The sequence below is a fragment of the Sturnus vulgaris genome, chromosome 1 (assembly GCF_052056855.1).
Source record: "Sturnus vulgaris isolate bStuVul1 chromosome 1, bStuVul1.hap1, whole genome shotgun sequence".
Taxonomy (NCBI): domain Eukaryota; kingdom Metazoa; phylum Chordata; class Aves; order Passeriformes; family Sturnidae; genus Sturnus; species Sturnus vulgaris.
In genome coordinates this window covers 132745941-132763591 of record NC_142243.1, presented here as the reverse complement: position 1 = coordinate 132763591, position 17651 = coordinate 132745941, and the positions used below count along the sequence as shown (strand labels likewise).

General features: G+C 40.0%; 1 long non-coding RNA gene across 1 annotated transcript in view; it reads left to right on the top strand.

Moving 5' to 3' along the window:
- The window catches only part of LOC148225532 (uncharacterized), an 81774-nt gene that overhangs the window by 16420 nt on the left and 47703 nt on the right, over positions 1 to 17651 (top strand). The gene's annotated exons all lie outside the window — the stretch shown is intronic.

Genomic DNA, 17651 nt, shown 5'->3' with positions numbered 1-17651 from the left:
CTTTCACCATCAGATGGATATGCATTTTCAATAATTAACTATTTTTAGCGTGGCATAAGTGAAAAATTAATAAGCCCCAGCAGCAAATAAGCATTGCAGTGTGGGTAGAGAAGAAAATACAGGCCACAGCTCAACCTCCTGCTTTGAAAGTTCAGCTCCCTTTCTTCCTCGCCTCCCCTGCTGCAGTCCCCAAAGGGTGACTTCCCTCTCTAATAGACCCACATTTACAGCCAGAGGTTGCCATTTCCCAGCTACTCCAACATTAACATTCATCATCTCATTTCAGCACCTCATGTGAGTAATTGCAGCCCTGAGAAATGGTCTCTCCCTCGGCTTTTTTTCTACCCAGCCAAGGGCTCCCCACAAACTGTGGGCACTCCCCCAGGGAGTTTGCTATTCCTGCAGTGCTCCCTGACACTCATTTCTTCATTCCCTCTGCTGTGGCCAGCAGTGAGTGGGAGGGCTGAGCAAGGGCATGAGGTCTGTCAAACAGAAGGGCCCAAGCAAAGGGACATTGCAGCTGAGGTGGCAGAGGAGGAGGGACAGGCCCTTTACCGAGTGTCTTCTCACTGGTCATGGAGACAAGAGCACCACGAGCAGCCCTGACACCCCTCTAGGCAATAATCAGGTCTGTTCCCAGCTCCCCACTCTTGCAGTAAAAACACAAGGCTTGTTCAAGGGCTCACTCATGGGCACATCACTGTCAAGGTGACAAGGATGTGATGTGGGGAGACAGAGGGACACCTGACCCATTTGGTTTCACATTATGCCCTCTTTTGACACCACCATCTGCATTTCTACATTCTGCAGCATGTCCAGCATGGATGGCTCTCTTTGAATTTTAGCCTAGTTTTCAAACTTAAACTGTGAGAGCTCTGGGCAAATTGTAGAGGGAGGTCTGCAGTACCTCTGCAGTGTTTGGCATACAAAATTACTCTAATGAGCCCTCAGTGATGATTCACTCAGACTGAAAGGGACTGAAGACCCTGGGACCTGCAGTATGCCATTGTGTGAAGTGGGGTGAAGCCAGAGCAAAATGATCTGCACCATTATATAGGCAGCTGCACATCCCTTTGCAACAGTTTGCACAGCCTGCCTTGAGCACAGTGTGCAGATGTGTCTTAAATATTGGGCAGGTTTTAAATAAATGACTGATCCATTTGCTGTTCTCTCAGTTAAACTGAAAATTCAAAAATTGGAAATTTAAATTGAATTAAGAAAACTGCAGTCTAGTTTCTGTGTGGCATCATCAGTTTAAAAAGTCCAATGGTCATTAAAGCACCAGAAACTAGGGAAGAACTGATGGAGTGAAGCACTAGCACTTGAAACTGAAGCAGAGAGTTAAAGCATTGTGTGAATAATGCAATTAAATTTTGCTCAAGGAAGGGTTTTGTGGACTAGAGAAACTGTAATACAAACTGTAGGCCCCTCTATATAACAGAAAGAGAACTTATGCAGACATCCACAGAAGGCAATATTTATGTTATCACCTGAATAAGAAATGAAGGAAATATTATAGGTGGAATTGATGGATTATAGTAACCAAGGCTTGGATATCTCTAACAGATTTGTTTTTAAAATCAGCAGTTTAATGACCACATCTTAGTCAATAGATGGAAAATTACCTAAAGATTTTAATTTGATGGGGCAGCTGTCCCATACTTGACTGGGAAGGGTTTTACATGTAAAGTTGGGGCAAAATATTAAGGCAGGTGGAATTACCTGCCAAACAGATGTCAGCTACAGAGAATCTCAGGGGTATCAGTAAAGGAATACTTGAGGTGATGAGTCTGAACCGTTTCCTTTCAATTTTCCTTTCAATTTTTAGAGTTTCCCAAACTTTTCTTTCCCCTGTAGACAATGCAATACTTTTTGTTTTACAAAGCTAAATTAGTTACTTGTTTAACTGTGGTTTTACTGAGAAATTTAGCTAAATTGCTGGAATGGGTTCAGGGTAATGCCAAATTTTTAAACATTCTGAAAATGTCTGTCCATTTTTTTTTGGAGTACCTTAATGCATAAGGTGAAATAGCAGCTGTTATGTATAGGTTTGGATACTTGGTTACAAGTGGGAAAATACACTCTAGAATATATTATATGAGTGACAGAAAAAAGATTTTACACTGAAGCTGTGGATGCCTGAGATTCGTATTTTCAATTAAAAATTATAAAGCTAAGTACAGAGCATGTCAAGTGAAACTTTAAGTGAAGTATGAATTATTTGTAAAACATTATGTAGATATGCCTGGCAATAGATAAGTGTGTATTTGTGCAATGTTTGCTGAGTGGAAACAGTTCTATTTTTCTGGAGAAGTAGGAGATGCCATTGGCTATGTTCTGTTTGAAAATGTATTTATGGTCAGACCTTGGAGTACTTGAAACCACTGATGTGAGGTGCTGACAGTATAGACCAACACTTCTTCCTGGCTGAGCTGACCTTTTTGGTACCAAGAAATGAAATCCTTATGGGACAAAAACTTTAGTACCTGGCTGCTAATAGTTGGATTCAATTACCCAAGAAGTGAGCTGAAATAAAGGTACAGAAGTTGGAATATTTTTGAGACTGCTCTAGACAGGTAGAAGACAGATCACATACCTACTGATAATATAATATTCTTTGTATGAATTTTGAATGTAGATACAAACCTGCAGTGTTGATTTCACTTCAGTATATGTAACCTAGAGTGCAGATTTGTAATTAATAATAAATATGGGCAAACAAACTTTGCACAGTCTCTCCCTTCACCATTATGAGGTACAAAATCAAAACACAAGCCAAATATCACATTCCTTGAGAGGATCATACACAGGAAAAATCCCATCAAAGGCCGCCCCCTGAGTTCACCCCACACTAAAAATAACATCCCACAGAAAGCTGCCTTCCCAACAGCAGGTCCCTTCCCTCCAAGCCCTTTGGTTCTCTGTGGCACAGCTAGATGTAGAGCAGCAACACGCAGAGCTCGCATCAGCTCAGCAAACATTCCCCCTTGTGCCGGGAAATTGGATGCACCATTGTCATTGCCAGAAGAGAGCTGCGATACTGACACATGAAAGTGCCTCTGACAGCCTGGGGAAATTGCTTTATTTTTTCTTGCAAAAGAAGATTTGCAATCCAGGCTAACAAATTATTCTTTTATCTAGTTGTTTGCGTTATGGGACCCCAATCCAGGATCAGGGCTCCTCCGTGGTACACACTGTGAAGACATGCAAGGAAGAGAGCAGTTGGCACCCCAGAGAGCTCACAATCTGCATAACAGGCAGGAGCTACCCGTGGAAGGCAGCTGGGCTAGGAGAATACAATAACCATAAAATGGGTATGCATAGCATCCTTCTCATTAAAAGATGGTGGCAATTTAAGGGCATCCTGGTGGAGGTAGCTTGAAGGAAGAATTTAAATGAGGTTAAGAAGCCAGCTATACAACAGGGATATTTTGCAGTCATGGTCTGGGCTGGGAGGCATCCAGGAGGTGCTTGAGGGAGAGGGAAAAGCAGGCACTGAGGCAGTGGCAGGAAGGCTGATGCCAGGTGACAACAGTCTGCTGAACACAGGCTGCATTAGCACATCTCATGCCATTGTAAAATTACATTTGTCATCATGGTGGGGTAGTCCAGGCCATACTTTAGGTTTTGAGGGGAATTTCAAAAGTTTTTAAAATAGTTCCTGGAAGATAAGCAATAATTTGGGCACTAGTGCTCCTGGGATAGATGTAGCCGTGGAAAGAGGTTTTAACCCTTTAAGTGCAGTGGAAATAAGATGCACAGCTACATGGTCGTCTTTCATGACAGGAAGAAAGAGACAAGTTTATTCAGGAACAGACTTGGCTTTATAGCATGACTCACAACTCCAAGAGTAGAGAAGAGGTGATTGGTTCAGAGAGAAGACACCCCATTCCCAGGGCCTGGTCACACACCACAACAGGTGTTCTATCTTTGTTATTAATTTCTTTTTATTTTGACCAAATGATCACCCTGGGAGAAATTCTCCCTAGCCTTGAGCTGGCCCAGCTTATCGGCTGGGAACAGAGCTGAAAAGCTCCAGCCTGGAATATTTTTCAGGCTGTAATTTTCTTACTTTCTCAATGTGTCCCACAAAGAGATGAGCATATCTTTAGATGATTCTTCCTGATTTATGGAGTAAATTAGCATCATCAGGAAAATATGGTGTTGTTTTTAATCTGTTGCGTGTCCCAGGATCCTCAAGCTCCCAGTGGATAGCCACTTCTTCAGGACAGGCAGGGGGAAAGGAGTGTGGGCATACATGGGCAAACACACACAACTTCTCTGCAGACCAGAGTTTACAGACTTTATGGCAAAACAAGGTCTGATGACTTACTGTGAGTGTAGTCTGGGACAGATGAGAGCTCTGTGTCAAATCTTCAACTTCTGACTAGATTTCTGTACATCTAGAGACTCTCTTAATGGTGCTATTGATCCTGCATTTATCAAACTAAGAAGAGGATTTTTTCTCCCACTGGCTTTACTAGGTGCTGTTCATGGACTGACATTTATAGACGAGTGTGTGATGCTAAATTATGTAGGCAGGTATTGTAACATGGAACTAAAACTGCAGGCCTGTAATTTCATAAAAGAACTTCAGGAATGTGCAGTCACTGTAATCTCAGAAGGAATGATTTGCAGTATGAAACCGTATACTAAAATATGAGTGGAGTGGTTAATGGGTATTTGTAACTTGGACCAGAGTTTGTGAACAGTCACTAGGGGTTGAAATCTGCTCTGCATTTCACTCTGGCTATGCACCTGAAATAGCTGCAATGCAGTTAACACAGAAACTGAATTTGTGGGAAAGCAAAATTTAACTCTAGAGATGCACCTGTGTGGTCAGAATAGTGCCACATGAAGTTCTTAAAACCTCTCTGCAGCTTTGAAACCTTAGCTCCTATTTCAGAAGTGGCTCAGGTGCTTAGCTGAGAGATATTTTCCAAAGCATCTAAGTAGATTAAAGACTTAACCTCCTTCAGAAGTCAGTGGCAGCCCACTATGCAGCTAGATAGCTTGATAATACTGCTTAGGCACCTTTTTTCTTTTTTATATGCACTGAAAGTCAGTAGAATTAATCTTGCTAGAGACCAGTACCACTTTCCAGAATGGGTTTGTGTTTTGTAGTAAATTAGTGTATTTTAAAGCATAACTCAGACATGAAAATTTGCTTATCCAAGGGGAGACCATGACAGATGTATCTTAGTATTTATACCACCCTTCACACGACCAGGGAGCTGTACCTTGGCATGTCCTTTTCCTGTTGCAAGATGGCCTTTGTGGCAGCCTTAACCTGTGCCATGGCGTTATGGACACTGAGCTGGGCTGGGACCCCCCGGGGCATCACATTACTCCCAGCTCAGACCTCAGGGCAGAGCAGGCCTTACAGTTTGTGTGTCTGGGTTTTGCCTGCTGCCTGCAATAGGAACTTTCTGTTAGCTCTGGTTGTACAGCAGAGCCATGCAGTTGTATTGTGAGGGAATGGGAAATGGGGGAAAAACACTGGTTTGTTAGGTTTTCCCTTCATCCATGCTGGTGGGTGAGTCTAGGTTGCAGAGAACCTGCCAGTATTAATATCAATGTGCAGCATTGCTCCTTCCATTTCTGGCATCAAAGATACATGTAGGCACTAGCCCAGTGAGGAAGAGATGCTTGGTGTAGCAACTAGGGGAAGGAGCAGAGTTATGTACAAAGGAGACACACCAGTCAACACTCATCTTCCTAAAATACTTTTAATCCTGTGCCAGAAAGCCAGTGGGTGAAGGGTGTGTGACCGTGTGTGTCAGCTGTGGGTGGGGGAATGGGGCTGGAGGTTTGTTTACTACAGTTTTACTTCATTAATATTTTAGTCTCAGGTGCAGAACTTGAAGAGTCTCACTGAAATCGCAAACAGCACTGATTGTGGTGTTTGTGACAGTGCCATGGGGCATTTGCATTATTTATCCCAGGCTGCACTACCCATACAGCTTTCAGGGAATATTTTCAGACAGAATCGCTAATTAGCACATATGTGGAATCTTCTCAAAGCAGTTGGGAACTCTCCTCATTACTTTTTAATTTTTTCTATTTGCTGAACGTATGTCATAGATGAAAATTCAGAATGATGGTTTGAAGGAATTTTGCATATTAAATACTCCAAACGAAAAGAGCAGAATCTTCTATCTGGACAGTGTGAGTGGCTCTGGTCTGGCAGGTTCTTGCAGCATCACTTTTGGGCTGTCACTTGGTTTACCCAAAGTCAGTGAGGACAGCTAAGGCCTTTGCTCATTATCCTGAAGCCTTACAGACCATAACTGGATGGCACTTAATAATCAACCACCTTCACCTTGGAGGTTGCTGCTGATTAGTTCTCTGCAAACAGATGATAGAACATGCTGACTATCTCCCATTTTCAGATGAAACAGAGTTTATATATGTGCATATCCAATTTTAATAAAACTAAATTTTTGTATATAAGGAAAATTGCATGTTATTACAGCACTAAAAATGTTTTTTTTTTTAATTATTTAAAAATGTTTAAAAAATGTGTTAAAATGTGTTAAAATCCCTCCATCACTGCTATGTTGTCAGATAGCTCCCGAATAATTTTGTCAAATTTTACTCTTTATTTTCTTCTCACACATTTTGTGTGTTCATTAAATGATTTATCAGAATTTACAGGACTGGTAGTGAGAGCAAACTGTTTCTTGTACACTTGTGCATTGCAAAAGATTGATTTAAGGAACAGCTTTTCTAAGTTACAGCTCAATTTAGCAGCAACATTAATGTTTAAATGTTATTTATTATGGATTTAAATACAACATTAAAAAGCTTTAGTCTGATTGTCTGGGCATCCTTTCCTGGAAATTTCCTGGAAAACTGCAGCACTAAAATGATGAAAACCCAAAACATTAGCACACGTATCATACACAGTCAGCTGAAACACAGCACAAAGCAGAAAATGCTGTGCCTTTTGTTCTTGCCCAGAGAAAACAAAAGGCAAATCCGCTGTCCCCTGTCACAATTGTTCCATCCTCTCAAATGCCTGCTCAGGTTTTCCAGCTTGTGAATGAGGACCACAGAGGAGAAAATGCAGGAAAACCGATGTCAAAAATGAAGGCTTCGTGCTGGTTAAAAAATGGAGAGGTTTTTGCTGAGGAAAATTCTCCAGCAGAAAGCTTAATGATGCAATTTCAAGCCTCAAAAAGATCCCAGTGTCCTGTGCTATGTTTATAGCTCAGTCCTTCATCTATTTTGAGGTCCTGACTTTCTGAGCAGGCCACAGATGCACCATAGCTTCTCTTTGTCTTGAGCCAGGGCAGAACTGCCTGGGGACGGCTCTGACTGCAGTGCATCATGGAAAGCCTGATCTTGTTAGGGAAGCCAGTCCGTGCAGGTCAATAAGGTCATGAAGTGTGTCTGACCAGGAATCAGGTATCACAGCAGCATTTCTGTACCAAAACTGCTTTGATTCTGATTTATGTTGTTCCTAAGATTAAAAAAAAAAGGAACAAAACTCATTGGAGATGGAAGTATACAGTGTTTCAATGAAAACTTCAAATAACCAGGGGCAAAAAGACTCCAGATATATCTTTAACAAAAATATTGATTTCTGTGAAAAAATCAATTTTCTTCCCAAAAAGCAGATTTACTGGAGAATTTTGGCAATTCTACAAGGGATCACTAATGGTGAGAATTACTGGTGGCTCTGTCTCTTCAACTCTGACAGATCTGGCTTATGCATCTCTTCCTGTGTCAACTAAAACAGGTTGGCATAAGGCTGTGTCAGAGCCATTCCTCTCACAGTAAGAGCCTTGCAGAACAAAAGAACTGCTGCTGTCTGTGTTGTTGTGGTCTTTAATATGTCCTCAAGACATGGCCTCAAGTGGTGGGCAGGTAGTCAGGCAGGCAGTGCTAGTCGAGAAGTCAAAACATGGGAAAGAAGAGACTAATAACATTTAAATTGTTGAATTTCAAATGTAGATTCCTACCCCCCTTGAAAAGCAGTAGAGCCAATTCAGGTGAAATCAATCAGGAAAAGGAAGTAAGTGTCAAAGATTATTTAGTACATCAGCAAAACACTTGTCATTGGCACCTGTGAATGACTCAGTGGTGGTTATGTTCAGCCCTGGTAAATGCAGGCTGCAATATCCCCAGTGTGTTTTTTTGGAAGGATGGAGATATTGTGACTAAAGGTGAAAGCCTGTTTTATTTTTTCACCCTTGTCATCTACTCTCTGTGCTGCCAACCTCCACTTCAGTTGCCACAGTGCATAAATTACAGTTTAGATCACACAACCATCCATCATCAAATCACCCCATGAAAGTGCTACTAAAGTATGTTGCCAGTTCTCCCGGTTGACACTCTTTTTGTGATTGACACATATCTAACTTACACCATCGCTTGTGTCACTGCTGAATTTTGCCCTGAAACTTCCTCAGGAGCTGTGCACATTAAGTCAATCTGAAAGTTTCATGTAAATCAGCTCCCTTTTGTTGTTCTCTGAGCTTTCTGTTTCTTTTATTTACAGTTCCCCCTAATTATTAGGGCAGTTTATTGGCTTCTTTATACCCCACGCACCCCTTACTTAGACAAAGTAGAAATAGGTTAAATACCTCAAATTTTATCTAATTATTATTATAAATATTTATTTGTTATCACTGCATTACCTGAAAGGTAACCAGTACATAAAATGAACATACCTTAATGACATGCCTTGGTAGCAAGTCAGTGTCCACAATGCATAGACATATGAACAATTTTTACATTATCTGTATATTTGCTACATGATCCATGAAGAGTCTACATGAATATATATATATAAAATCACCAGATTGCTCTTTTGGCTTAGAGTTGATGAGTCTGAATGAATAATCATGAGAGCTTTCAATGGGCACATGGTTATGTCTTTTCCACATGCAAGTGTACCTAAGTATGTTAAAACCTGACTCTGAATTGTCTGCATTTGGATTTTTTTTTACCAGTGTGCCACTGAGATGCAATGCAAAATAATAATTTTTAGAATGTGTTTTGATATATACATATATAAAAGTAAAACCTATAATGAATGAAAGGCTCAAACAAAATGAAAATGGAATAAAATTATTGATTTTTCCTGAATGGTGTGAGTCAGGTGTGCTGTGTTTGAAATTATGTACATTATGTCCGCCTTTCTCTTTCAGACACAGAGATGCTGTAAACTAACTGCTAGGTAAGGTCTGCTAAGTGTGAATCATTTGATTGCTGTTGTTTGTGCAGCATCTGTTCCATAGCATGTTTAATTATTTTTGTGTGTAAAATTCATGTAGGTTACTTGAGAATTGCTTAACTAAGTCTTAAAATGGCAGCTACTGCAGAATTCATTATCTTGATTATCATTAGAGATGGGCAGAGGAGATTCCTCTTCCTACTTTATTCTGAAAGCTTGAAGTGCAGCTCAAAATTACACTTCCAAACTCATATGCACCTTCTGTTCCTGTGCCAAGCCCCTCTTTGTAGCTGACTTGAGCTTGAAAGACTGCAGACCTTTCTCTGAGTCCAAGATCTCTGAGCTCACCTGATCCAGCCTGGGAGAACTGTGGTTAATTTTTTCTGCTGGAGTCAGAGTATCTCAGATGTGTCCAGTGAACCAAACAGTAGAGAAAAATCCCAAAAAAGTCCTCATTTAGCAGCAGAGTGATAAGGTGGACAGGCACCTGCCTATGTGTGTATTAACTTGGTGCCAGATGTAGTTCTACATTTTAAGATGATATTTAAAAATCAGAAATTGCCAGGCCAGATTCCTCTGCCTAATGAAAAAAACAAAACAACATAAAACATTTTCACTTAAGAGCAGTAAACTAGTAGGCCTACTAATTTATTGAGCTTTGTACTGAGACTGCTGATCTACCCTTTGCTAAGCTGCAGCAGAGTCAAACTTTCATTAGCTTGTGGCTTCAGGCAAGTGAACTGGACTAGCCAGTGCTATCCTTTGTACATCAAGAAATTCATTTGAATGGGGCTTCCCTATTTTATTTCAGGGTTTTGGTGACTTTGAAGCTGCTCTTGGAAGCTCTTCTCAGGCTTTTTACTGCCGTATGAGCTAGAAATACGCTTTTAGTTAGAATCAGAGCTTTTAACATTAAAAAATCATCTGATTCCAGCAAGTGGGAGCTCTTGGTACAGCATGAAAGTGCAGAGCTCACAGTAAGAACTGGCAGTGCTGCTGATGGCCCTTATCACTGGCCTTTGATGCCCTGAGCATGGGATAGAGCTGGCAGTGCATCCTGGCAATTTATGCAAGCCACTCACGCGTTCATAGCACTTACTTGTCCTTAATGGGATTGTGTTATAAGATAATGGATATCTTATTTCCTAAGGAGATATTTAAAACAGTATCCGCATTTAGAAAGCCCTTCAAAACTGGAACTGAAGGAAAATGCGTGCAATACAAATACTCCTTATCCTGCAAATGCATTATCATGTGTAGATTTTAGGATATGGACTTAAGTGAAAAGCTTAGCCAAGTTTTTAAAAGAGAAATTTCTCAACTCTGTTTGGGATTTGAATTGCTATTCTACTGTCAAAATCAATGAACAGGATGGCTAGAACTCTGCTCAGTTCTTGCAAAATGCACTAAGTAATTGCTAAGTGATTCTCAGTCATCTTGAAATACAATTACATTAGAAAGTCAGGTTCAAAAAATAGTATGAGATTTCCAATAGACTGGTTGACTCACTTTAATTAACAGTTCTTTAATTATAGACATTCATTAATATCATAAAGTTCTTCTAGTTGGCATCAGTTGGTATCAGGCATGTAACTAAAGTCTCATTTCCCTGAGGGTGTACATGGCTAGTTTAATTTGCCTGAGGGCTTTTGACTGTAAAATCTCAACCAACATTAAGCAAGTAAAGCTAAGGTACATTGGTGAAATCCCAAATCAGGACAGATGTTTCTTCACAATGATGTGCAAGCCCCGATATTCCCATGGAAACAGTTCTGAATTGAATATTTTCATGTAGTGATTTCAACTACATAACCAAAGTTATATAATGTGTTCATGTTCACACACACATGTGGCTGTGGGTGTGTGCTAACAGGATTAGGTAGTTATTCTCATAGTAAGGTTGCCTATGTTTTTATGTGCACGTGTCTATTTACATGCAGGTGAATATACCTATTTAATACTGTAAGTACGTGATGAAGTATTGATATTTCTCTTCTGTTCTCCCATCTGTTTTATTCCTTGACAAAGTAGAAAAGAAAAATTCCCATTTCAGTGACAAATTGTCGTTGAAGACAGTCCTTGGATTTTTCCAGATGGGAAAGCCAAAGCCAGAAGCAGTGACCGGAGCCAGTGCAGGTGGAAAGCTGGTGCACTTGTGTTCAGCACCGTGCACACACATTATGGCTGGTAACACTGCTGGGAAAGACTCTGCTCTGTTACATTCCAGTTTCCTTCTTTTTCTACAATCCCTCTGTTTTACTGTGAAAGTAATTTCCATTTCCCATGTACATATTATCTTTCATTTTCCATGACAAAAATTATTCCAGTAATTTATGCCAGCATTTCTAATTTGTACAGGATGATTTTAGTATTTCTTTCTCCTTAATGATGTTTGCTTCTCAGTCATAATCTACTCTCCAGATTTCATTTGTAGAGGGTGAAACCTTGCAGTGAAAATGAGAGACAATAATTGGACCTTAGAAGGTGGCAATCCAGAGTAACCAAGGCTTTTTGGGAATGGAGAAGGGAGCTGCTGATTAAATGTTTTTAACAGCTAAAACTAAAGAAAGATTCATCTTGTGGGAATGTTTCTCTAAATGTGACTGTATAAATTATTTCTTTTTATTGATTTCCTTATAGCTAGGTGTCAGTAATCTAAGATAAACCTTTCTATGCTTGAAATAAGAACCTACCTGTTGTGCTCCTCTTAAATCAAAAGCAATACCAAATCAAAGGGCCTTGGAAGAATTACATGTCTTGCACAAGGTAAAGTCAAATGGCATCAGATTCCAGAATGTGGGAAAGCCACTACCCACATTTCATCTGGTTCTAGTGTTGCAGAATACTGGGCACTGGCAGGCCACTTGACTGATCCCTCTGTGCCTGCAGGTTATAATAGGTGATGCACAGACAAAATATTTAGTCAAAAATGTGCTGACATTGATTAAATTAGGGGGGTAAGACACTAGACATTGAATTCAACATGCATCTTTATCTTTTCCATAAGGCTGGAAATAATGAAGATTCAGTATTTAGTTGTTTTGGGACTGTTGATCATGTCACTCCAAATCCTGCCACCTCTCCAGACTCAGATGTGACTTTCATAGCCCAGCCAGAGCAATGTTACAACATGGGTGTAGGACTTCACTCAAAACCCATCACTTGATGATTTATCATACAAGGCACCCATTCATGGTTTTCATAGAATAAAGAAGAGTGTCAAGGCTTTGCAGTAGAAGGAGTGACCTTGCTTTGGTTGCATTTTAGCCTTTTGCCCTCAGAACAAAAGTACCTGCTATATCTGCTCTGCCACTACTGGAAAGAAAAAAAAAAAAGAAAAAGGAACTGAAGTTAACAATACAGTTCAAAACCAGCCCACAACAGTTGTGAAAATAAAACATAAAGTCAGTATGTGAAGAATAGGTGTTTTTCTGTAGAAATGTGCAAATAGAATATCAAGAATTGCAAGTACCCACTCTTATTTCCAGGTATCATTGGACATGCTTGCACAATTTAGGAAATTACCTGTAGCTGGCAGCCAGGAAGGAAATTCAAGTTTGTCATAGGCTCTAGGTACAAGCAAATAAATTAGACTGCCTTGGGGCCTTAGATATTTCTCTATTTTTTCTCTCCACTTGGCACTTAACTTAGACATTTCTGTGCATACCTGGATGATTGAGTGCAGGCATTTGAGGCATTCTCTGGAAGTTTCAGGCATCTCCTTTATGAAAGTAGATGAAGTTCAATTTATTTCACATTAACTAATGGCTCTATATTGTTTTATTCTGTAGTTTGTTTATTAATTTTCCTCAGCAGTATTTATTTACTTGTCTAAAAATTTCCATTATTTCCCCCAGCTTACTTATAGAAATACTGAACCATATCGTCACACTCACCATCTTTGGGATGCCACTGCAGAGCCTCTAGACTGTATAGAAAAACACATTAATGGCATTTTTCTGAATGCTACAGAATCATACAGTCAGTTTTGAATGCATTTAATATTTGAAATATTGATGTTGTATGATGCTAATTTTTTATCAGGATATTCTTGGGGTACTAAGGTGAAGTGATTCAGTATAAATATATTAAGTCATTGCAGGCACTTTTACCAATATATATTGCAATTTCATAAAAAATATGATTAAATGAATTTGACAAGATGTATTTTCCATGAAACCATATGGATTGACATAATTATTTATTATCATAATTTAAATCTGTATTGATTGAACCCTTCATTTGCTGGTCCATTCGTTTGCCTGAGTTTTGATGTCACTATAACCAAATTATTTCACTATTTCTCTAAGATGAGGTTTCCAGGAGTCCTCAACAATCTTTATAGTGTTGCATACAAAAAAATGACAGCAAATGCCTTGATTTTCTTGGCCAAAAAATTGAAAACACATACTACTATGTTATCTGGATGAGATGAATTAAGAAACTTTATTTTTTAAAATGGTCTTTCACATATTTCCACCTATTTTTTCAGTACTATAAATTTTTCAGCTTTATACATTGCCTTTGATTTTCCACTTCTTTTTCACCCAAAAGCCAGGTGAACTCAGTCAGAAGTTAGGAAAATTACCTTTACCTGTCCATCAGTGAGGTGTCTGAAGCATAACAAGAAGCTCCAGGCAGCCAACAGCCTTCCATCCCACATCTCCAAACCCTTGTCTTCCATTCTCCTAAACTCTCACATAAAAATTTGATCTTGGTTCCCAAATTTTTCAAGAACCTCGTTCTTTCATTTCAGAAGACAAACAATATCCTCTGAAAACAATGGGACATGACAAAGCACGTATTGGGGGCTGTTAATGCACTTTGCACTCTGGCCGTGTGCCTCACAGTGCCCCAGAGACCTGCATTAATGGCCCAGTAACACGACACACCCTATCGTGTCTTATTGCTTAATTGGACTCCAGACAAATTCAGTTAAACCACATATGCTGTCTTTTATGACTACTGCTTCACAGCTTCTGTTTCCTCAGTTCTCGGGTGCTTTTGGAGGTCTTTGTGTTATTTCAGATGTGTCTCTTGAAACCACAGATTGTAGAGGCAGAGGTTTAGCTCTAGCCCTGGCCCTTTTCCATCCATGTGACAAATGAGGATGTGTTCTGACAGGCAAAACACAAACCCTGGGATGCACACCCGGGAAACCTGTAGCAGAAAAGTAGAAGGAGGCATCCCAGTTCTGTCTCATCTGTTGGCCACAAACCTCACCTTTAACAGCATGTCAGCCATGAATGTTACATGGCTGGTATTCATTTGGCTCCCATGGCACCCTCATAAGAAATGCGTCCCTAGATCATCTGTAGTGTTTGAGAGGTTTCTCCCATATAGTTCTCTTCTAGTGAGGAGAGGCTGCATGCTATTGCTGAAGCAATAATGAAATATCCAAATAGACCTTTCCACTGCATTCTCTGTGCTGCAGATCAGTATGCCTGTGAGGAATACTCACAGCCATTGGGATAATTGCAAATAATAAGCCTCAGTCAGGCTCAGCATGTCACATAACATTCCCGGAACTTGGGAAACTGAGGCCAAAAGGACGCCTGACTCTGACAAGGGAAAAACAGGAGGCACAGAGTGATACCAAACACTCCAACTCCCAAAGTTTCCACCAACTTTTGGCTGACTGGTCCTGGTCAAAGGAGACTATGAAACAGAAGGATGTGACATTTTTTAGATGCAATGTACTGTTCTGTGCACAGTAAAGTTAATGTTTGTCTAATCAGAATAAATTTCTGGTGTGCTTAGTTACTTCTTTTACAGAGCTGAAGTTGATGACTGCAAAGTTTCACAGCACCTTCATGGGATCCTAGACTATGAATCATCTTTGAATGTTATGGGACCTCATGTAATTTCCATCACCATTGCTCCTGCTTGGTATTAGATTAAACTGTGGATTGATTTCAGTTTTGAGAGATCATGAGTGTCACATGCTCTATATACCATGGATGACAAAGTGCTAATCCACACTGTTCAAGTATTTAAAGCAGAAATCTTGAAATTAGTGAATTAATCAAAACTCTTAAAACCTTAATTTCAGAATAAAATTCTCAAGTGATTATGATTTGTATAAATTGCTTTTAGACCGTGGACACAGTTTGAGTGGTTATGCTAATAAAAGGGCATCACTGTGCTCTTTAGAAACGAATATCCCAACCAAATATGCTTCAGTAAATTATCAACTGTCTATAAGGAACCCAGGGGAAATGCAGAGGCCTTAACATTAGCCTAAATTAATCCTGATGACAACAAAACCACTGTAAAAGCAGCAATGCAACCTATCTTTGCTCAGTATGACTCCACATTTAATACATCAATTAATATAAAGAATTGACTGGATCCCCTTCTGTCATTCCTGCTGTCTTCATGATCTGGCACCACTGCAATCATCTTAGGAGTGGAGCAAGGCCTTAAAAAGTCTTGCCAGATGTTAGACCACAGTGCCTGTTAATAACAACTACTATTTTTATTGGTAATATTATAAGTCCTTTATTGTATGGATGTAAAAGGGTCTGACTGGTGTCATTTATGCTTGAGATGTGGATTTTTATCTGTCCCAGACACAATGAGCTTTTGGGCCATGAGATTTGCACAGAATTAATGTTCATATTTTCTGCTATATCAAAGACCATCCCTTTGTGTGTTTCTAAAGCACTGCAATTACTCCGGTGTGTTATCTTTGAAAGAAATGATGCATAGTAACAAATTGAGATGAGCAGAAACAATAATTTAAAAAACAAAAAAAAAATTATAGACTTGAAGATTTTAGAAAATCAAATATGTATTTACACAGAGTTTAGAAACTGTTGCCTGCCTTCAATTAAAATTCAGGATAATCGTAACAGCAAGAGACATTCTGGCACTTTCAGTGTTCCGGATGGATCTGTATTTATAATTCCTCTCTTTCTCTCAAATTAGTGCTTCAGCATGGGTCAGTGTGAGGCTGTTCCCCAGATGATGCTGTATGGGAGCAGCAAGGGCTGGCTCAGGGCAGCAGAGTTTGCATTTCCACCAAGACTTTTATGCTGCTTCATGGAAAGGAGAAAAGCAAGCAACACAACTTTGGCAGCCCAAAAGTGAGTTCCAAGGAGGTAACATCATATTCAACAAGACTCCTCTACTTGCGTATAAAGCAGTGTTTCAATTTAAAAAAAATAGATAAATTATTAAATGAGGATTATTTGTATGAAAGTATTTTAAATGTATTTCTCCTAAACCAGCAATATTGTGCAAATATACTGTAAAATTATAGGTCAGATTTTGTTCACATTGCAATTTTAGAAGACTTCAGGATAACTCAGAGCCTCCTTCAGCATGTGGTTTTGGTATAGGAGCATGTTTATTGTGTCATGTACATAATTTCACTCTCCATTTAAAGTTCAGCCACATGGAGAGTGAGGTAAGACATAATTATGAGCAGTCACAACCTAAAGCAAAGACAACCAGCTAAACCAGTGAACACTGTTCCAGTAGTACAGTATTTCTTCAGAGAGAGGCTTTCCATTTCTAGTCAAGACCTTTATCTGTGAAACATTTTAGGTGCTTTACCATATTAAGGTCCTCAGACCAAAGGTCCCATTAGATCTCGAGGGGTGTCTGCATAGACAGCACCTCATGGTGGCCTTACTTGAACTTTTAGTCTCACTACCTCTCCAAAAGGTGCAGAGAGCCTGGGATTTGTCACATGCCTACGCCTTCATGGGGGCCTTGTGGAAATAAAATTCAGTGTGTGCTCCCCTCACAGGCTTTTGCACAAGCTATTTCTGCTCCCTCTGAAGAGAGAATTTTGTTGAAAGATTAAATTTTAACCCTTCGTCAGATAAGGTATCTTAAAGTGTGCAGGACCAGATTGGATGGGGCTTTGAGCAACCTGGTCTACTGAGGGTCCCTTCTCATGGCAGGGGGGTTGGAGTCTACACGACCTCTAAGGTCTGCCCACCATCCCAAACCATCCTATGATTCTGTGATGCTGAGTGTGGCACATAAGCCACCTGCCTGGTATATCGTTTTCTTCATTTCTGGAGGTTTGTTCTGTCATATGTGCTAGCTGGTCACTGTGGCCTGAGCTAGGATATCCTCCTTCATACACTGCCATGCCAGGCTGTCAGTCTCATGGCATGCTTTATTGGGAGGCAGCATGATGTGGTGCTCAGAGCACAGGCTGGGGAGCAGAGCACATGGGATCTCTTCCCCAGTGCTTCCCATAGCCACAGGCTCATCCCTAAATTATACCAAGCTTCACAGCTACAGCAGAAGGACAGTGATATTTATTTACACAACTCCTAAGCATGTGCAGTAGGCCTGGCAAGACCGTGCAAATTAATTCCTGCTAATGAAAGTTTGGGTTTTTTAATATTTCCCTTATGCTGTGACTGTGCCCTTTCTGTCATCACTTCTTATGCACATGAATTTGCCATTATGCCAGCAGCAACTCTGGGTCTTCACTGCTGCTGGC